Source organism: Stegodyphus dumicola, chromosome 5 (genome assembly GCF_044657685.1).
Source record: "Stegodyphus dumicola isolate Sdum_Otavi_A_Nest chromosome 5, ASM4465768v1".
NCBI classification, from domain to species: domain Eukaryota; kingdom Metazoa; phylum Arthropoda; class Arachnida; order Araneae; family Eresidae; genus Stegodyphus; species Stegodyphus dumicola.
In genome coordinates this window covers 195,717,688-195,741,219 of record NC_140772.1, presented here as the reverse complement: position 1 = coordinate 195,741,219, position 23,532 = coordinate 195,717,688, and positions in this window count along the sequence as shown.

Genomic DNA, 23,532 nt, shown 5'->3' with positions numbered 1-23,532 from the left:
TTCAGTTCGCGCTATTATTGGTAACAGCAGAATATCCGTGGATGCCAACTCTCACTTTCAAATGTCGCTAGATGTCGCTCACTTTCAAATGTCGTTAGATTTACACCTGCAAAAGTAGCTAAAAAGTCGCTAAATTCAGAAAAAAAATTCGCTAAAACTAGTAGCTAAAATTAAAAAAAAAGTCGTATAATCCGTATTCCATAATGGGTTTTGTTACTCGTCATTTTTTAAACTGAATCTTCATAAAAATATAAATAATGTCCCTATTTTTCTGCGAACCACCGGTTGACGACCGCTGGTACAGAACATCGTGGACAAAAGAAAGCAAAGAATCGCAGTTCTAAATTCGATTCGCAGTATAAAACGTAACAATAGAAAATAAAGTGGTGCAAAAAATTTCACAGTTTTAAATCATCGCAGTACAAAATATCCTGTGAAAAAATAAAGCACCTTTAAATCATTGTATTATAATAAAGTCGCAGACATACGCTTCTGACCAAAACGTTTAAGCGAATTTTCGCTTAATGATTTGTAAGCAGAGGAAATAAATAATATTTTTTGCCTTTTACTAAAAAAGCAAGAAGGAAACTATTCAAAATCTGTAAATTAGTAAACATTAATGCCACGTATAGCAGTTAACAAAATTAACATTAACTTGTTGCTAACTATTAAAAAAGCATTATTTAATTAACCTCTTTTACAAAGACGTAGTAGCAGATTTTGATGAAAAAATATAGTAGAAAAAAATCTGAAAGCTTTCAGATTTTTATATTAGGACCAAAGAGGCGTCTTTTAACGTTTTAGGCGTTACCTTTATTTGTTAATTATCATGTTCTTCGCACTTAAACCATAAAATTCAATTAAACAGCAATATCACAAAATATTTAAAAGAGCATATCTTTAGAATTTCCGATACACAGCTTCGCGTGCTGAAGATAAAAAAAAAAATTGTTTCTTTTTTTTTTTTGTAGTGTTGCCATTGCTCGTTTTGTAATCCTTGAGTTTCTCAATCAAAAATTCATAAATCCTTTACAAAATATGAAATAGATAATAAAACATTTCAAATTCCAAATTTGAGCTTCCAGATGCCCATATTCGGGTATAGATTTACGTTATTCAAAAATGGCTCTAGGTACCGTTGTTTTATCGCAATGCGAAAGAAACATACATGCATTTATGCAGCTTCTTCATTATTTAATTTCTTGAAATATAATACAGGGCTCTACTATTTAGTATTAACAATTTAAAAGGTGATTCGCCGTTTATAGCGAATCAGCGCAAAATACCAAAACGAAATTAATAGCCCTTCTGGGCATATTGGCCGTTTGGGCTAAAAAATTAAAAAAAAAAGAAGCTACAGAAGTTTAAAATTCTTCTAATTGCGGATGTTGCATTAAATTTTACTAATTTCTAGATTTTGAATACCTAAGTTTCCTTCTGGCTTTTGCGGTAAAATTTAAAAAAGTTAATTGCTAACAGAAGTATTAATTATTACAGGTAAAAATATTACATATTTGTTCTTGTTCTAACAAATCATTATTCGAAAATTTACTTCAAATATTTTCAGTTAGAACACAGATGTCTGTGATGTTATCATTGTGAGAGATGATTTGTGCGTGCTTTATTTTTTACAACGGTAACTTAAAACTTAACCTGACTTTTAATTTTTAAGATTGCGATTTTTATACTTTAAAAGTGCGAAATTTTTGGTTCGTTTAAGTACCTATTGCGATGTTTTACACCTCGATGTATCAGAACTGCGATGTTTTCTATTTGCTTTACGCTTTTCTCTTTTCTTTCATGATGTTTTGTACGACAGTGCTTTCCTTTTGCATTGTTTACTCCGAAACGATTTTGTCCACGATTTTTTTCCATCTATAACCTTCTACTAATGCTTTCAGGAATGGCAGACTTATATGCCTGTATTCCAGTGGGTGTTACCTTGATGACGCTCATTCAACAGTTTTCATCTTGACACACATCAATTCTACGTCATCTACACATTTTTGTCTTATAAGAAATTATTCCTTGGCTAAACGACAGTAATATATACAGAAAAATACAACAATTTCACATATAGTTTCACTAAACTTACCTATCTAGCGATAAAAATCGTAACAATATTTTATCGCCTGCGCACACGCACATCATACTGACAATTTTGTGTTTCATTAAAATTCCATACGGAAACATCCAAATTTGGAAGAATGCCAATAGTTGAAATAACCTAATGTTCCGTTTTACTTCATGAAATTTGTTTAATTATTTTTTCCCAGAATTAAATTATCTTAATTGATTCATTTAGTATTCGAATTCAAGTTCAGTATTCGAATAATGTTCAAGCCGTTAGCAGCTAAAGAATTTTTTTACAAGCAATGAATTTTTCCACAATCTGAAGGGATTGCGTGTAATACACTTTCATTATTTAACTGTAATAGATTTGGTGATACTTTAAGAAAAATGTTCCGCATATTTTTAATGGACGTAGCCAATTTGAAAGTTATTTCCAATTAGTAGATCGCATCCATTCGTATGCATACCTTTACTCTAAATCTAGTGAATTTTGTACCTCCTCCTTATCTAGCACGGCAGGTTCATTTTAGGCTTTTTATATCTTATCTACTGTTTTCAGTAATATTAACATGATAACTGTACATTTACAATAATTACATAAAATATAATGTTATAATAGATAATACTACTAACATTAGCACACGCAATAAATAAATAAAACAATAATATGATTAAAAAAATTCTGAAAGGTTCAGATTTTAAATTACGCTCAAAGGGGCGTTTTTTAACGTTTTATGTGTTACCTTTATTTATTAAATATCATGTTATTTGCACTTAAACCATAAAATTCAGCTCAGTAGCAATGTCGCAAAATAATTTTGAAATGAGCCTATCTTTAGAATTCCCGATACACAGTTCCGCGCGCTGGAGATAAAAAGGTTTTTTTCCCCGCCGTAGTGTTGTCATTGTCCCCTTTTAAATCGTTGAGTTGTTACTCAAAAATTCGTTAAACTTTTACAAAATACAAAATATGAAATCGACCATAAAACGAATTCCAAATTTCAAATTTGGAATTGGAGCGTACAGTAAGGTCTCAATTATCCAAGTACGGTCTCAATTATCCAAGTATGGTTAAGTGAATTCAAAGACACATGATGGCAAATATTCTAATGTATACTTAGGGCGAGCGATCTTCGAAATATTCCATTTGTTTTTCTCACAACTCTTTATTGAACTATTTGCATCACTATTTTATCTACAATGCTGTGAGCTTTTAACTAGTCTCTGTTTAAAACTGAAACAAAGGATCCGAGCCTATAAATATTTCAGCTGCTTTATACGCATCATTTTTATTCCCTGCTTTTGTCACGAGACATGTAATTAACCGCTTTACAGTTTTCGTCTATTGTAACAATGTGATTTGCGTATATAATATTATGGAGCTGGTATAGCACTCCTAGTGTTGTACCAGTCGAGAAGAAATATGCTTCTAAAGAATTGTTTTGTTCAGAAATAAAATGTATTTAATACTCATGACGCTGGCAAGTTCATACTTCCATTTATGCAACATTTCCAAGCTATCTTCTATCATTCCCCAACCGATTGCATTGTATGCTAATATGTTGACTTGGTAATATCTGAGAAACTTGGCAGTCGAAGCAGTTTTAATTCCATTTTTATTTGCAACTGGCATTTATAACCACAGTTCACTTGACACTCTAGTCGTGCCTATTCAAGAAAATTTACATTTTTGACATAAGCAAGACAAATTACATCCTAGCAGGGTAGAGAGCGAAGCTGAAGTGCGCAGTTATGCAAAATGGAAGAACACGAAGAGAAAGGTTTTGGTTTGAGTTAAATGTTTCAGTTCCTAATTATTACATCCTCAGCGCTGCCCAGGCCATACAAAATCGAATAATCTAGAAATGAAGCAATACAGAGAAGTTATTACCATTTTTAGAACAGAGAGGGAGAATTAAAGTTTTACCGTTAGTTTAAATCATAATTTTAATTTTTTATCTTACATATATAATTTTATCTCACATATATATTGTAAGATATATTTATCTTACATATATATTGTAAGATATATTTATCTTACATATATATATATATATAATTAGTCTGTATTTTAGATTTTTTTTCCTACAGCAAGAGTCTGCTATATTGGTATGATGTTCTTGATTGTACTAAGTAAATGCAAATGAACCATACTTTCAATTAAATGCAAAACTAAAAATTAGGAGTTGTTTCAGAAAAGGGACAGCACTGCATTGGATGCAGCTCCGAAAGTGGCAAAATCAGCAGTTAGGGAGGCGGTTAATGTATTTTTCGGGAAAAAAATAATATATGCAATACTTGAAAATAAATTTGCATTTAATTAAAAAAATAATGTATTTTGCTGAAAAATGCTCGCAGTAATTCTTTTTTGCAGTAAGACTTCAATTAAACGGATTCATATTATTCGGATCGCGTTTTCTTCTTCCGAGACGATATAAATTTTTTGTTGTTAATTTATTTATGTGTTCAGTGCAATAGAACTGTGGACTTCAAACACTTCTGATCATAAACAAATGACTCGAATTAAAAATAAAGTCGTATTAGAAGAACGGTGTCTCGAGTTACGAAACATAAGTCAATAATAAATGATTTTCAGAGGGGTTTTAAAATAACCTTTAGAACATTAGGTACTTTTTTTTTTTTTTTTACTTTTACACTGCTAAGGAGGACTACTGACCGGGAACAAACCCTTGCACTATGATGTCCGCCCTGCAGAAGCCATAACGGCATTTATTGATTCTAAATTTAAAAAAAAAAAAAGATTACAGAGTCACATCTAGATAGGGAATACAAAGGACTACCTTGACTACATATGACATTCTTGACTGCATAGATTTAAAAAAAAAATACTTAGAAGTACAAACCTGCATTGATACAAAACTGGTAAGGGTAAAACAAAAACAGTAAAATTCAAGACTAACAATGGAATTTTAAGCCGGCAATTATACATCACACTGACTCACTATTATACAATTATGCCCTTGCTATAATTCCGTACATTAGTAAAAAACATATGCAATATATTACTAGAATACTGAACAACACACTGATATATTAAAGCTGATACAACAAATAAAACACACCATATACTCTGCTCGTATCAGAAAAGTACACACTGACATAGTAAAGCTGATACTACAAATAAAACACGACATACACACTGCTCGTATCAGAAAAGTAGACAGTTCTGTACATGACGCTGTACTGTAACTCTAAAACTAATCAAAAGAACACTGGACAATAACCGTTGGAAGCAGTCACAGTGATAATTAGGAAGATAATATATTGTAACAGAGTTAGAATACTGAGTCAATTCAAAACATTAAATCCAGCAAAACATTTCAAGACATATTTACAAAGTTCTACAACCAAGAAAGTCTGGTTCAATACTACTATTATACATCACACTTACTTATTATTATACAACACTAAACTATTATACTCCACATTAACAGAAAATAAATTATACAGCACACTTAATGGAATACTGTACATACACTGGAATGAAATTGCGAATACTACAAAATAACAATCATTATACAATGTGCTTATCAGAAAGTTGGCTCTGCGGTTACGAATAATTGTTAGAAACTGTTACATTTTGCACAATACTAGAAACTGTAACAAAACATTTGCACACAATATTTCATGGTACTAGCCGAGAGCTCTATGTATGTATTTACTATTATACCGCAAACTTATTTGAAAACATAACACAAAGCACTTGTGAAATACGCAGAATATAATACAAAAATTAAGTAAACACAATAAAATTTACAGATTAATAATGAATAGAAGCGACACTGAAGTACAAATAGAGAGACTTTGATTGTGTTAATCTTCATCTAGGAAGTAACGTGTTCCAGCAAATTGATTCATGTACTGCACTAAACATGGCTGTCATGCATATACGTAACACAGGTACAATGGCATGCCATTAGAGTGTCTGAAATTGTCCTAATTTGAGTAATTGAACATTATCGTATGTAGTAAGATACCAAATTTGTAAAGTAAGAATTATGAAAGCTACTGATTTTCTGTAGTTGCTGGTTTAGAATTGCCTGCTGTACCTGCTGTTGACACCATTTCTGTTCAACAGAATTCACGAGCACAAATGTTCATTACTCGATGAATCTGATTAAATGCGAGCTTATTTCTCTTGAGGGTGGCTGACCACCCGGACCCATGTGCTTCAGAGGTTTTTGTTTTAATTAAATGGTGTCGTGAAAGAGCATTCGAAAGCAAAGTGATCCGGATCACCTAGTGTTCTACATCTACAACTGTCTGAAGTAGCTAATCTGAAGCGCATTAAGTAGCTTGGAAATGGTTCGTGTCCAGTAAAGAAGTGTGTAAGATGAGCACTACTAGTGACCAGATTCAGACCAACTTGGTCGAAGAAACGAAAGGTTCTGCGGTCTGTGGTGGAGTTGTTCATTAGATACTACTGGACTACACATTAGGTACTACTGGAAATATTTTAATATGTTTCCGTTGCTTAATCTTCATTGAAAAAGGCTTTCAGCATGTGACGTACAGAATCATGAATTTGGCCTACAGTAAATTACGACGAGTTTATGCTTCAGGAGGAGATGTTTAGGGTCTTGACACTGATGGCTTTTTTGTTATCTATGATATTCTGTCTCTAGACAATACCATGGGCTTGGAATTTAGCAATGAAGACAACATTGGAGTGTTACAAAAGGTCAATAAAAATAAGTTTAACAAAAAAGAACTGGAAGAACTTCAGGAAAAGCAAAAACAGGAGAGTGGAAAGAGGGGAAATGATTGTAACTCTTCGATCCTTGAAATTTGTGCAATATGGTATAACGTGCAAAGTTTGAAATAAAGATGTCCCCCTGAGGAAACAGTAGTAGCAAGCTACAGCAAAAACATTTCTAATCAGAATGCTATGTCTCATTTTTGATGTATTGTAAAATATAGTCTACAAAAAATAACATTGCGAAACGTTTGAATGAAATGAAGGCTCAGTGCATGTCATGCAAAGTCGAGTGGTGCTAAACCACAATGAAAAAATAAGAGAAAATATTATATAAAGAGAGAGAATTAAGCGAAGCTTGACTCCTTGATCCAAACAATAACGTTCCCTTGCTTTCTCTTCCTCGTCATCTTTCACTTATGCCCTTCGCTCTTCTTCCTACAGTGCGGCAAAAAGTTTTGATCTTATTTTATCCGCTTAATATTACGTTTCTCTTTTGTAACTTAGATTTAATGATTCCTAATAGTTTCTTGTCATGAGCTTGCGCACAAACTAACTCTTGTAAAGTTTAAATAGACAGTCATCTGTGTTTCAGGAACAGATTAATCCATTTTACATTTATTCGCGTGGAAAAATTAATTTTGGTTTACGAACCTTTAAGATTAAAAATGAATCGCATTCGCGAAACGAGAACTCTCTATTATTACCATTATTATCTCTATTATTACTACCTATTCTAAAAGCGACTAGTATTTCAGAATCAAAGCATAACATCACATGAAAAACTAGAATGTAATACACATCTGTATTATACATCTTCTAAGGCGACTCCCAAAGAAGACAAATATTATCTGGCATTTTAGAAAGGGTTTATAGAATTTTTTGTAAAATATCAAATTAATTTGGGTGAATGTATTTGGCATTATCGGCTTACAAATGTTGTAATGTACCGCGCATGTAATACACACATTAAAAATAAAATAAGCTTAAATAAATGTGTATGTGTTCTTCTATTTTCGGAAAGGCGGAGGGAGGAGAATTATTTAACAATGATAAAAGGAATGCATAGGCAAAAAATCTTCAGAAATGCTGACGGTACCTGGTTGCAGCCATCTTCCTTTATTCTTTAGTGGTGCACATCTGTATCTAGGAAAATTAACAAATCGCTAATTCTTCCTTCATTTTTTTTTTCGTCTTCTGAGACAAGCTGATGTTCATGTTCATTTTCCATAGCTTGATGTTCCTGTTGCTGTGCAAACGAATGGTGATAGTATAAGGTATTTCTCCCGCCTTCCTAGCATGACTTCCAGGTGTGGTGGTCTGCACGCTGGGCGCGTATTCCAGAGGTCCGTGGTTCGATTCCCGGCGAAGGCGTTACTCATTTCACATCTCCTGCTTCCAAAAATTCCTAATGTCTCTACAGTGGAGCCCGAACTAAAAGGGTGGTGGATGATGATTCTCCACAGCCAGGATTTAGCGACTGGGTTTCCTAAAAACCCGAGTCACCCTTTAAAAGGGGGAGTATATAAGGTATTTCTCCCGCCTTCGTGGTGTGGTGGTCTCTACCCTGGGTGCGTATTCCAAAGGCCCGTGGTTCGATTCCCGGCGAAGGCGTTGATCATTTTTCAATCTCTCTTGCTTCAAAAAAATCCTAATGTCTTTACATGTGACAGGTGACGGGGACGCAGAACTTGAATCCAAAAATTAGTACCGGTTCTCAGTATCAAGACATTAGTGCCATTTTTGGAAGCTATGCTGTGGTTTTAGTTGCCGATGTCATCGGAAACCATTTTAGCACACGAACCTTAAGAAATAAGCATTGCAGTACATGTGACTGTTTTCCTATTTTAAGTTGAAATGAATTGCTTAGCAATAATCAACGCTTTTTTTCTAAAAGTAGACTAAATAAGCTAACACCCAACTTCGTTTAGGTAGCTTTCGTTTCATACAAGTAAAAATTAAATCCTTGTTTAGTTTTATTTCGATAAAAATAAAAGCGAAATTATGCAATTTACGTTCAATAACCACATAAATAAAAATTTAATTTATTGCTTTATTTTACTTGAAACAGAAATGGGAGACGCGTTTAGGCAAATAAAAAGTAACTTTAGCATTCATTATTGAAGAAATGAGCTGTATTGTGAAATTTTCAATATTGAAGAAATGAGTAGAATGTTTTTCATCATTTTTGACTGCAATAACATTTTTTTCTGTTTGAGTTTTCGTTGAGAAAGATTAGGATAAATGAAATAAAATTCCTCTTATCTGTATTATAATAAATTATACAGGTCAAAAGTACAGAAAAGTGACAATTCAATTACATGGATTTTTTTATTTCTGAATGCTCTTTGATCTTATTTAAATCGGATAACTGAAGTTTTGTTCATGTATGAAAATTTAATAATCCGAACTTACCCTGATCCCATTCAGCTGAAAAATTGAGGCTGAACTATATAATTCCTTTCATATATGTGATGCGACGTCTTCAGTCGCAGTCAATGCAATAAAGTTACCTTTCTCTACAAAACGGTGTAAAGAACGGAAAGAGAGAGGAATACTTCGAAAAAATGAGTACCTTCAAATTCATTTTACGAATAAACATTCTCGACTTCTCTCTGCCCCGTCGAGCCGGTTAAGAATCTGATTTCAAAACAATTTTATCCTTTGTGACCGGCGCGTGTCTCAAGGTCAAATACTGCCTTCATTGCAGTCGAAGTAGTGAGAAGAGCAGGGTCGCTGAAACCAAGAATGGACAAGGAAGGGACAAATAAGGTTGAAATTTTTCTTTCGTTATATCAGCCGATGTTATAAAAGTACGGTTCTACACTTTTCAGAGTGTACTTACTTTACCTGACATAAAGCTGTTCCAGTACAAAACGAAGTCGCGTAAAATTTCTCACGCAAAAATCTGATTTGGGGAACTTGACGAGTTGAAGTAGTCGTAAGTAGTTGCTGACTGCGCGACCTATGTTAGTGTTACTCTCTGATTAACACACGTACGCTGAAAATGCAACTGATATTCATCCTAATTGTATACTACACAACAAAATTTAGCTTATGAAATAAATGATTTCAGAAAATTTACATTAACCATTATTCGGACATATTTATTTAATTCAAAAGTGGCATAATATTAAATATTTCAATGCTTCGATTTTATTAGATATCGCACTGAACATAAAAAATCTGATGTGTACACCACATGACTTCCTTGTACGGAATATAAAATTATACACAATTTTATTTCATTTCATTTAAACATATTGAATTAACAGTTAACGAATTTTGAATTAAATTTACTTCATCGATAGCGCATAAACCACAATAGAATAAATGCACTCTTTAAAATTCGCTATCTTTATTCACCATAGCGGCAATTCGGCGCTACGTTCACTTAACAGCATTAACATTAATTTTATAACTCAGAGTGGACAAAAGTTATAACATCCGAAGAATTACCACAAGTTGTATTGAAATACTATAATAAATCTAAAACGATGTATAAAATAATTAAACAAATACAAAAGAAACAGAATTTCGCAGACGATTCCGCTTACCTAATGCGCATGCGCTACTAATTAATTCAGTTCTCACTTCGCGGCAAAGTAAAAATACATAAAATTTCAAAATACTTTTATTAAAATTTGAAAGCTATAGAAAAACATGAAACACCAAATACAGTTAAAACAATAAAAAAATTACAATTAAAATTACAGTTTCTACACCAAAACAAGCTAATAACTTAAATGTTAATTCCAGAATGAATTAAGCATAATTTAATTCGTAATAATAAAAGAAGTCGTTACTTTGTTGTTGCGCAGCTTAGTTTCTTTAGACTGGCAACAAATCCACTATTCTGCTAAGTTTCAAATGTAAACAAACATCGCTGCCACGGCAATCAGAAATTACTCTTATCCGCACTTAAAAAAACTTTAATTGTTGATAATTCTACAATTATTGCATGCAGGTTAACTAAAAGGCATACAATTAAATTAAGGCATAAATTAAAATTAAGGCATAAAAATCTTAACCAAAACAAAATAATTCAATTATTTTTAAAGCAAAAAATGCACGATTTATAAACATATGAGAATAAAGAAACTGAGCTCACTGAACCGAGTAACAGAGTGATGTTTATATACGTTTGGTGCAGCCGATTGCAACTAAAATGGGAGGTGCATATGTACATGTTATAGCAGTCCTATGTACAAAATGTCAACGTTCTGAAGCTACTTACTCGTTTTTCAGTTATGCGAAAATACGTAGGTACAGACGCTATGAAAAAAATCTCTTCATAATTAATTTTAAATCAGTTTTATAATTTTTTTGGAGCAAAAGAGTCCTTTATTCTGTTCTTACGTACAGATGTACAGATTATTTATGTCAGTTTGAAAATTTAATACTTAGCTGTCAATATATTTGTTTAAATTACAAAATGTAATTCATGTTAATTTTGTTAATGCATTACGTATGTTTTGATTAATAATGAGTGAGTGAAACTTAAAATTTAATTAAAAAAAATTATTTTTCCAAAATTCTTTTCATTTTGTCAAAAAAGATTTCGTCGCGTAAGCTAGTTTCTGGTCTGCATGCAAACTGAGTTTGAGACATCCGAAAAATTTGGAATCGTATAAAATCATTTCCTCGGAAAAGCGAGTTCTAAATCTTTCTTTCCGTTCTTCTAAAAACTGCAAAGTCGGTATTACTTTTACCGACGCTTGAACACCAGATGCTTCCAAGAAGAAGGTAAATAGAATAATTTCTTTCCTCCCCCTTGTTAGTTAGCCCGCACATTTCTGTAAATAACGGCGACTGAAAATCCCAACCGCAAGCACGTGAGAAACGCAAGGTCACATTGAATGATAGCGAGACCTTGGCCGCAGACGACGGCACGAAGTGTCTAAAAGTTCCTTTTCGAAAAATGGAGAGTTGTTTTGATTGCGAGATAATAGGGTCTCTTCATAAGTTTAACATCTTCGAATTTCGAAAATGAGCAATAATTTATTTCATCGATTAGAAGTATGCAGTAACAGACCAGCAAATGTCCAGAGCGTCAAATCTGCAATCATGCTGAGTGTTTTTCTTAGTTCTAACCAAGAAAAAAAGTATTAGAATGTTTATGTTTTTATGATTTAAATAGTATAAATATACACACTACATGTTATTTAAAGAATTTTATATATTAGATGGTAATGTCGGTACAGTGGTTAGGGAAGCCTACTGCGTTACCGAAGGGCCCGGGTTCGAACACCCTCCCACCAGAACTTAACTCCAGGGGATGCTGGTTCGAATGCAGAAGAAGACATAACTTACAGTCCGTCCTTTTCATAGGCAGCAACCTCGGTGCCTCTACAATTAGGTGCCTCTACAATAAAATTGCCACCATCTCTGGGCTTGGGAGTGGCCACTGCTAAATAGGCAAGTGCCCGCCATTGGATTAAAAAAATATTAGATAGTAATGAAATGATTTAATCAGCATAAAAGGTCTTATAGATTATTTTCAGTTAAATTATAAATAATAAATTACTGGGTCTTGATTAAGTGCACTAAAAAGTGAAAAAAGTTAACTATTATTATTGTTACGAAATGTAAAGGCGCGGTAAGATTACTTCCCCGCAAAGCAGTTTTAGGGTTGCATAAAATAGCAAGGAAGGCAGGGTTGCCACATTTGGCTGGAAATCGCCCATTTGGCGACAAAATTGGCTATATGCCATGGACGGATGGAGAACCTTCTGGAAAGAATTCTTATTCTTACCGGTTTAGTCCAGAATGTTCTCGAACACCAGTTAAAAGTTATATAAACTCTGCTGGTACGTCGAGACGGCGAGTGAGTGTGCCTCGTCTAGAGTGCGAGTCAGCTAGTCTCGAGTTAGTCAGTCCGTGCGGAGTCGATCGAGTTGACAGCCGGGCAGCGAGTGCACCGAAAGAATCTCTTAGCGTATCGTGGTAAGTGCATCGTCGAGAGAGTGTGTTGAGCTCCGGGAATGACCGAACCGAAAAGTCGGGAGCTGTGCTCTGTGTGTCGAGTCCATCGTGATTTGTTGCGTGGAGAGACTCGAGAGTATGTGGAGTTCCGAAAACGATCGAGGAGAGTTGGGAGCTGTACTCTGGTGCTTTGCAGTGAAGCTGTCTTCATCGTGATAGCATGATTGCCTGAAGGCTGCGTCGCTGATTGTTCCAGCGTGTTTATATAGTAGATCTTCGACGACTGCAAAAGTGTTTTGGAGCTGTCCTGTTTAATACCGGCAAATAAAGTGTGTTTCGATATTCCATCAAGTAGTGTTGCCATTATTCACTCCAAATCTCCGAATCCCGTAACGAACGTACAAGAGGAAGAAAAAAAACGTATCATTATAATATTTTTAGTTATGTGTGACTAAATTAAAAATAACACACGGGAAAAGGTAAACAAAGACTTCCCTTAACAGCTATTTTTCCTTTATTTTTGCACCACAGCTTCTCTAAACACGTGCGTTTTTTTGTGTATTCACCAGTATTTTATGCACTGTTCCCTTTTCAATCCATTGCCTTATGATGAAATTACTTGTATTTTATTATTTGTGATTTTTACTTACATTAACACATATTTTTATAATTATTACTGTTATTTTACAATTTATACTCTAAATAATATTTTTCTTACCAAGCAGTACAGTATCAGTATCATGGTCTAATTCCAAAATCAAACTTTACATTGTAATTCAGACTGTTCATCTGTGATTCATTTCGGATTGTATCGTATAAATTCTTTTGGTACATAAGTACATTCTTTTAATAAATTTTAGTATATATCTGCCCCTCATCTTCTATTTTTGCACTTAGGTGATCATTTGCATAAATGAAACAGTCAAACTGAATCGTAATAACCTTCACCAGTGCATGTTTAATATGCTTAACAGCTGGAAGACGAGATAATACTTACTTAGTTTATGTGTAATGTGTTTCTTTTCAGATGATGTCTAAAATGACGACTGACGATATTACCTAACTATCATTTGAGAATCATAATGTTACTTCTTCATTATAAATTCTCAGATAGAGGTAAATAAATATTGTGTCAGCTGGATGTTCGATTTGCAGGAATGATAGTCAAAGAATAGACGAACTAAGGCATACAAGGTAAGAATGATTATAATTTCAAGAAATAAATCGTTTAAAAGCTTTCGTTTTATAGCTGTTTATCCGTCAGGGTATGCAAATAACACGATATTATGCCATCTGAGAAAGCTTACATCCACAAGGTCGAGTGCATGGACCCAAAACGCTCTTTTTATTTTAAATTCAATAATACAAATAAAAATCAGGTTGTTAAAATTTCTCTCTCGTTGTTGAGTTTATACAATATTCAAAATTCTGCTTAGTTCACATAATGTTACTGCTGCTAGGTGCATATCATATAATCTTATCAAAAGCTTGGTAAAAGTTTTGTATTCTTTTCTTTTAAATGTATCTTTTGTTCTATTCTGCAATTAAACTTGCTGTAAGTATTTGCTGTCAGGCAATTTTCTTATTTGTGATTTATTCTATATCCACTGAAACTCTCGGCTAACATTTTACCAGACTGTCACCCTCGGCTAACATTTTACCAGAACAAGTCATTGGCCAATAATGACAGTATACCCTAGGGAGATAAAATTGCCCATAACTTCGCTCCATGTCTTTCGGAAACGCAAATTCTCGTTAAACTATTTTATATGTGTGCACATAGATAATGCTCGAAGTAACTGTCTGCATTTGGCATGAAGTTGCTATGAGCTTGCGAAGCAAGCTACCAGTGTTGTAACTATAATAAAAAAAAACCAACACTTTTCCCATTGGCTTATCTCAAGCATATTACAAATGTGCGCCTTATGAATAAACGGCAGGAGCAATGGTCAACAACCAAGAGCAAACGTGTCTTTCAGTTCTGTCCAAAAGTCAAAATAAACTGTGCCAGCGATGGGCTATTGCTTCGTAGCAACAGCCCATCGCTGACACAGTTCATAATGGGTTCATGCAGTCCTTTCCCTTATTGGTCCTTTCCCAGCTATCCAGCGTTAGACATTTTGTAAGAAAACCCAGATCACAGCTGCGCTAGGTTATATTCGATACTGAGTGGTATAGGTTACACCATTCGGTGCTGGACAGTAGAATATTCGGTACTCGGTTATCCATCGCTGACACAGTTCTGACGGTCCAGAAACATTTTAGCAAGCGATGAATATCATTCTTCATCCGGTCCTGGACAAAAATTTCTTTAGGAATTAGAATAAGGAAAAAGAAAAGAGGAAAGTGACACAGATGCTCCAACTAAGAAATATTTCTAAGAAAAATAAACAGGTATAAATGGCCTGTCACTCAACAAACGTGAAATATAAGAATGCAAGTTTACAATACTGAATTTGCCATAAAATAGAAATGGTTTACCAAAAAATGAACCGCTGAAAGCTTGGCAGAAAATTTTATCGCAAGACATACTAGATACCGTTGTGCATTATACTAATTTAAAAATTCATGAACTCCATAGTAAGCCAAGCAATCAGGATTGCACAGAGTACAGAGAGACAAATTCTATTCAAACAAATGTTTTCCTCGGTTTTCTGCTAAATTTTTCGGCTGGTGATGTCAGCAAAAAGATTTGCTGTTTTATTGGCTTGCCTGGGGTTCGATACTCAGAAAGAGAGAATGACAAGGGAAAAACTGACCCGGCTGCAGCAATCTCACATATGTTTAATAAATTTAATCAAAATTCTCAATACGCTTACATTTTAGGAGCCTATGCAACTGTCGACGAAATGTTGGTTGGCTTTACAGGAAATTAAATTCAAAATGTATTTACTAAGCAAACCAGTAAAATATGATTTAAAAGTCTATTGTTTTATTGATGCTCGAATCAACGTCATATACAACATATATATCTAACTGTGGTAAAGGCACTGACTTGTTAGAAGATGTTACACATGAAGAAAAACGGTTTTCTATTCCAACACAAGCTGTTATTCGCCTTTGTAAGCCTATATTTGGAAGCAACCTGTGATAACTGGTATTCTTTGATTGAGCTCATGGATTGTCTTTTAAAAAATAAACTTACTTACGTTGAGACTATGAAAAAAAAAAAAAGAAAAATGGAAATTCCCAAAGAATTTCTACCTTCCAAAACAAGACCAGTGGGATCCACATTGTATCGCTTTACAAGTAATAACACATTGATTTCCAGAGTGCAAAAGAAAAACATAGCTGTCATCATTATTTCTTCAATGCATCACTCCAAACATCATGATAACGGTTTGCCTGAAATTAATGCATTTTATAATAATACAAAATCTGGAGTGGATGTTGTAGACGAAAAAAGCACTAAATATTGCTGTAATAGAAGAACGCAACGCTGACCTATGGCTCTGTTTTACAGAATGGTGAACATGTCTTCGATAAATGCATCTATCATTCATCAGTCATGTGGCAAAGCAGATCAGCTAGAAAGAATTGATTTTTTGAAATTATTGGCCAAGCAACTGTTTCAACCGCTGCTTCTTGAAAGATCTCAGAAAACGTATTTACTTCAGAAAACGTATTTACTTCAGAAAACGTATTTACTTCAGAAAACGTATTTAGTTAAAGTAGCAGTATTTTCAGAATTTTAAAGACAGCACCTGAGGCATCAGCTGATGTCAAAAAAAGGTTATCTAGAAATCAGAGAAAATGTTTTACTACTTGTAATCCAAAATTAAAAAGAAAAACTAATCATTTATGCTTCCAATGAAAAAAAAAATGTTTCTAGTGCTCTAAAAACATATGCCTTCAATACATTGAAAATGTAAAGGAATATTAAATGATTGTTTATAGTGTTTTGAACCTTTGTCAGTTTTTTACAATTTTATTTTGGAGGTAAAGATGTTTTAATTTTTTTGTAGTTTAGACCTTACCAAATATGTTTTCAATAAGAAAATGTGTTTATTTATTTATTTATTTTTAAAAAATAAGAACGAACGTTTTATTTATTTTTTATTTATTTTTTTAATTGTTTCTGATTTTAGATTTTTTAGCTTTAATTTGTTACTCAGTTGGTAATAAATATTAAAAATTCTTTCTTACATCTGTTTAATCAATTATACAATGAAACATAAAAAGTTTTTCAATAACATTAAACACACAGCCTTTTTTTTTTTTTTTTCATTTTGGAGTCCCATGGACTCCGCAACGAACTAAGTGTTAAAATTTCCTGCCACGCCGGTTAAGAGTCAACTTAGTAATTAAGAAATATTGTTCTGTATTATCCCCTTATATTATTTGCATCACATTATCACCTTATATTATTTGAAAATTTAAATAATTATTAATAGCAAATGTTATTTCGCAGGCTTACGAATATCATTCTACCCAAGAAACTGAAATTCTGGATATTTGTAGTGTGGATAAATGGAGCTATAGAGCAACAAAACCTCTTATAATCAACTATTGACTACATGAAATAATTAATTAAGCATCATGTTTTTCACATAAAATTCAATTCAACAGCAGTATCATCACGAAGTATTTAAAAAGGGCATATCCTTAGAATTTGCTAAATAAAAATATTATATATTTAGAATAAAAATGCTTTTTCCGTACAATGTTGCCATTATTCGATTTGAAATCGTTGAGTGTTTTTAATCACAAATTCGTTAAAGGTTTACAGAATTTGAAATAGATAATTAAAACAAATTGAAAATTCGGGCGTCCAGGTGCCCATGTTCGGGTGGAAGATTACGTTATTCAAAATTTTGATGTCTCTAGGTACCTTCGTTTTGTCACAGTATGAGAAACATACATATATTCATGCAGAATGCTCATTATTTAACTTCTTTAAATATAATACAGGGCGATAATATTTGGTAGCAAAAGTTAAAAAGTGATTAACCGTTTATAGGGAAACGGCACAAAATGCCGTTTTGAGACAAAGAACCTTTCTAGGCTAAAACGAAAGACAGCGAGAGAAACACAGTGTGCAATATAATGCCTTTCGTATTTGTGTTACCTTAACCTGTGAACTATATCATCACCCCATGAATACTTAATCAACAGTAGAGGCATGGAATAAATGTGAACAAAGCGAGTAAAGAGAAGAGGAAAAATAAAAAGAGTAAAGATGTGACCTTGAAATCATTGCTAAATAGGGAACAGAGGCAAGTCGCCAACGAAAGAAACCTTCGGAGGATTTTCAATAGTGTGGAATACGCGAATGCGTGTCTTTTTATTATTATTATTATTATTATTATTATTATTATTTCCGCCGAATTTTAATGCTTTTATTTTGCTCCTATTATGCATCAGGCATATGAAACTCACGTTTCTAACGTCTTTCATTTGTCTTAAAAATTAAAACTTACATTATTTAATTTTACTTTTAAAGTATAATGTTATAAAATATAATGTTGTTATAATTGATATTTCTAACAGGTAAGGAATTTGATTAATATTATATATTCATACCAGCAGTATAATTAATGAAAAACGTTTTCTAAACAATAATCGCCTTGCACTTTTTTTTTTTTTTTTTTTTTCATTTTAAATTTGGTTACTCTGTTTGTTATTCGGGTCAAATATTAAAAAAATAATTTTTCACTCTTCTCTACGCATAAGATTTTCTTGAAAGTTTTTACATACACGTATTTGCAATGAAAATGCAATAAATATTTTGCAAAGTTTTTTTCAAATTTCATTGCGTATTTTCTTAATCTTTACATTTTAGCATTACATTTTTCTTTCATATTTTTGTTTAATGGTCATACTAATCATGGCAGTATTTTGAGTTTTACACCAACTGCCTCAAACGCAAATAAAATGCGAGCCAAATTCTCGATATGAAAGCAGATGACGGGCCATATTTTTTTCCCTTTTCTTTTATACTGAATGAAAATTTATCAACAAAATAAAAAGTATTTTAACTAAATTTTTAGTTTCGCTTTCTAAATATTTATCATGGCGTATGAAACAATAATCACAATAACGCAAAAGGAGAAAAAATATAAAATTTATATTTATTTATTTATTTATTTTAAAATCGAAAGTTTAGTAAAGGCAAAAATTAAATTAAGCGTATAGTTTTCAGGTTTCAATTTTCAAGTGGTACAAGAGCAATTTCCAAGTGACACAAAACTTGAGAATAAATAATGACAACATTGTCTCTTCATTTTGTAGAGACATTAGGTTATTTTAAGCAGAAGACGTGAACATGAGCAACGCCCTTGCCAGGCCTCTCGAATACGCGCCGAATGTGCTGACCATTACACCAAGAAGGCATGTTAAGAAGGCGAGAGAAATACAGTATATACTCCCCCTTTTAAAGGGTGACAGGGTATTGGGACACCCAGTCGCCAAATCCTGGTGGTGGAGAATCATCACCCACCGCCTTTTTTAGTTCAGGCGCCACTGTAGTGTCATTAGGTTATTTCGAAGCAGAAGACATGAGAAATGTGCAATGCTCTCGCCGAGACTCGAACCTCGGACCTCTCGAATACGCGCCAAGTATTCATTACACCACGAAAGCCTGCTAAGAAGGCGGGAGAAATGCCTTACAACTTATTCATTAAATTTTTGTTTGTCATATAAATAAAAACACATACGTAAATAATTATTAATGTAATTTTATGTAAATGTTGTAAATTTCTTATTTTAGCTTGACACTTGATGGCGGTTCGATTCTGATAACGCTTATAGCTTTTTTTTTTTGGGGGGGGGACTTATTGTATTTCTTTAATAAAAAAATAAATAAATAAAAAAAACTCTGTATCTTCAAATCTTTGAGTAAGATTTATATCACACTCTAAATAAATTAGCTCAATTTGTACATTTTTCAGGTGCTTTATTTGTATTCGTTTTTAACGATAGTGAAAACAATGTAAAGTCAGTATAATCGTCATGTCTTTGCAAAACCATATTTGCAACAAAAATTGAAATGTAATTCATGGGCCGCATAAAACTGCTTCGGGGACCATATTGCATCCCTTCAGGAGAGAGTTTGAGACCACTGTTTTACACCATCAGAAGATAGACCGAGAAATGATCTTCTAAATGAAGCTTTTTTGTAATTATTAAAATTTTGTCGCTGAAAAAGAATAAGTAATAAAAATAATTTTGTTAGCTAGTATCATACTTTTCTTGTAAATAATGTAATAAATTTATATAAAAATACCACATAACTTCTTCGCAGCCTTAAAAGATTGTCGTACGTCTTTTCGTTGTATCTGAGTTTCTAGAGTATTACAACAAAACTAAAAAATTCATTAATACTTTGACCCAACAGTTAGACAAGCTGAAAATAAACAGAAACAAAATCTAGGAATAAAAGGTAGCAGCAGGTAACATGGTAAACGTAAGAGCTTTCAACATTAAATTCAAAATAAATAAATAAAAAAATCAAAAAAATTCAAAGCTTTCAGATTTCATATTTCTCCCAAACAGGTATTTTTTTATCATTTAGTGTGTTACCTTTATTTATTAAATATCATAACTCACATAAAATTCAATTCAACAGCAATATCACAAACGTTTTAAAAACAGTATATCTTTAGAATTTCCGATAGACAAGCTAGTGTGCTGGAGATAAAAATGTTTTTTTTTTTTTTTTTTCTGTACAGTGGTGCCGTTGCTCACTTTGGAATCACTGAGTTTGTTAATGAAAAATTCGTTAAAATTTACGAAATGTGAAATAGATAATAAAACAAATTCAAAATTCGAGCTTCCAGGTGCCCACGTTCGGGTGGAGGATTACGTTATTCAAAATTTGATGGCTCTAGGTACCGTCGTTTTTTCACAATGCGAGAAACATACCTACATTCATGCACATTCTCCTTTATTTAATTTCTTTGAAAATAATATGGGGCGATAATATTTGGTGGCACAATTTAAAAGTCATTCAGCTTTTTAATAGTGATCCAACACAAAATACCATTTCGAAACTTTTTCTGAGCTAACGCTCCTTCGGGCTAATAAAGTGAATGTAGTTCACAATTAGCGGTAACTTAAATCCTGGAATTTTCTTGACTGGCGAAGATTCACAGCAAGCGAATTTTTGCCGGCAAGCTAATTGTAAAACAGCAGAATTCAGGCAAGAGTAACAGCCAGTCTGAAAGCTCACTAATAAATTTAAAACCTGACGTTCACTAATATTTTTAGCTATATCTGAAAGGTAATTAAAATAAAAGTATAGAAAACTAAAAAGATAAAGGGGAAAAAAAAGAAAATCTGAAAGGTTTCAGATTTTAAATTACGTCCAAAGGGGCGTTTTTTTAACATTTTGTGTGTTGCATGTTTTTATTAAATATCATGTTCTTCGCACTTGAATCATAAAATTAAGTTCAAAAGCAATATCACAAAATAATTTTAAATTGAGTATGGCTTTAGAATTTCCCATACACAATCTCGCGCGCTGGAGGTAAAAATGTTTTTTTCTGTACAGCGTTGCTATTGCTCGCTTTGAAATTCTTGAGTTTGTTAATCAAAAATTCGTTAAAGTTTTACAAAATATGAAATCGATAACAAAAAAAAATTCCAAATTTTAAATTTGGGCAGATGTCCATATTCGCAGTAGGATTACGTCATTCAAAATTGGATGGCTTTAGGTACCGTTGTTTTTTCACAATGCGGAAAACATACTTACATTTATACAGATTCTTCATTATTTAATTTCTTTAAATAAAATACAGGACGATAATATTTGGTGTCAACAGTTTGAAAAGTGAAGTGGACATGCAGAGTGATTCGACGCAAAATCGCAAAGCGAAAACAATAGTCCCCTCAGGGGCTATTGTATTGTATTATTAATATTTAAAATAAAACCTCACACATTAATACAATATTAAGAAGCAATACAACTGATAGTATAGAAATAACATTATTATTACATTAAAGTTATTTACATTTCTCATTAAAATTTTAATTTAAAATCCGTCTTGTAGCAGGCTTTGGTTTAATTTTTAGTTACATAGCGTCACGTATACTATATCGGTAAAAATATTTTCAACTTTTAACTGAAAACGGGCAACTTAAAATATTTTTCTTATATTTTATTTGAGTTATTGTTTCTTTTCCTGCAAATCACATTTTAATGCATAGCTTCGTGTTTGTGTAATGATATATCATCTTCTTCTGGAGGACTGCTATTCTACGTTCTTCTGCTAGTTTGTATATGAGGAAAATTTGATTTTTAGAATGTAAGATCTTTACCTAACATCTTAAATTTACCAAAGATTCTTCACATAGTGTAAACATTTGTTGATGTTAACTAAATGAGTTTGGTTTTATTTGTTAGATTTATTTGTTAGATTCGGAAATTTGGCCTTGCAAGTGTGTTATAGTTCGACCGCCTCATCAGCGACCATGAGCGCAAACACGCATGCGCCATTCGGACCGAAATTATTCTCAAAATAGGGTGGAAGGATGGGGACTTTCTTTTCCTCCAGCGTAGCTCTTTCCGGAGAAGAGAAGACCTTTTACGTCGCAGCAAGTAATACTGTCTCTTTTGAACGAGTCTATGTGTTTTGGCAGAATGCCAACCAGTGTTGCGCTTCAGACGGTCGAACTGTACCAGTCTAGAAAATTTCAGATTTTAATTCGGAATCTTTAGCATAAATCTGCAATCTTCTTTTTCTTTTTAAGCGTTTCTGAAGTTAAGGAAAAGACAGATTTTTGAATAATCTAATAAAAAGTGATGAAACTTTTAGCAGCGGTGATTTCTAAACGGATAAGACGTGAACTCTTTTGTTTCAAGACATGAAGCATACTTCTGTTTTAAAACGTTTTTTAAACAGATTGAAATATGTTTTATCTGTCCCAGTATACCATATCTCATAGTAAAATTAAGTTATCGTCTTGTTTTTTCACTAGTATGTAAGAAGTTTGTTTAGGAGTACATTATGAAACAATTGTATAGTATAAAAAAATTGGCTTGGCAGTTTTGAAGCGCATGAAAGGGAAGCACAATAATTACCCTGCCTCCTTAAAAACAATCAGTTCCCTTACGTTGCATATCTCTGTAGTACCATGAACAACTGAAAGGTTTCAGATTTTAATAGTCATTCAAAATGTTACGGTTTTACACTCTTACTGAGCTCATAGTCTACCAGTCAGCTCTTACGTTCACTCTATTAACCTTCCCTTTTTTGTTTTTTTAGCTTTATTATTTACAGTGCTTAAACTGCGCCGGAGCCCACCGGAGCCCGGTGCTTCTTAGGTTTTATAATAAATCATAATTCTAGCCGGAACGCACCGGAGCCCTGGATAAGAAGGCTGCGGAACTTCTTTTATGTAACTGAATAACAATTTCAGTAGAAATTTTATCTCGAAAATTTTATTTTAACAATAAAATTATATTAAAAATTGCGTATTAAATTTCATTTTATTTAATTTTAATTATTTAATTACTTCAATAAATAATAATTAATTATCTAATAATTATCAATTAAATTATAAAATGATTAATTATCAATTAAATTATAAAATGATTAATTACCAATTAAATTATTATTATTAATTGTATAATAATTATTGATTAAATAACAATTTTAAAAACATTAATTAAATAGCTATTAATTAATTTGATAATAATTAACTATTTAATTTTAAAATTGTTAATGAGTTTAATAGTCATTTTAGTTATTTATTTACTCTTGTTCCTCTTTGCTGACGGTCTTCCATATTGCTCCGTCACTTCTAATCTTAGAAATTAAGCCCTGATTATTTAGCATCTTTTTTTTTCACTTACGTCATATACAATTCAATAGAAA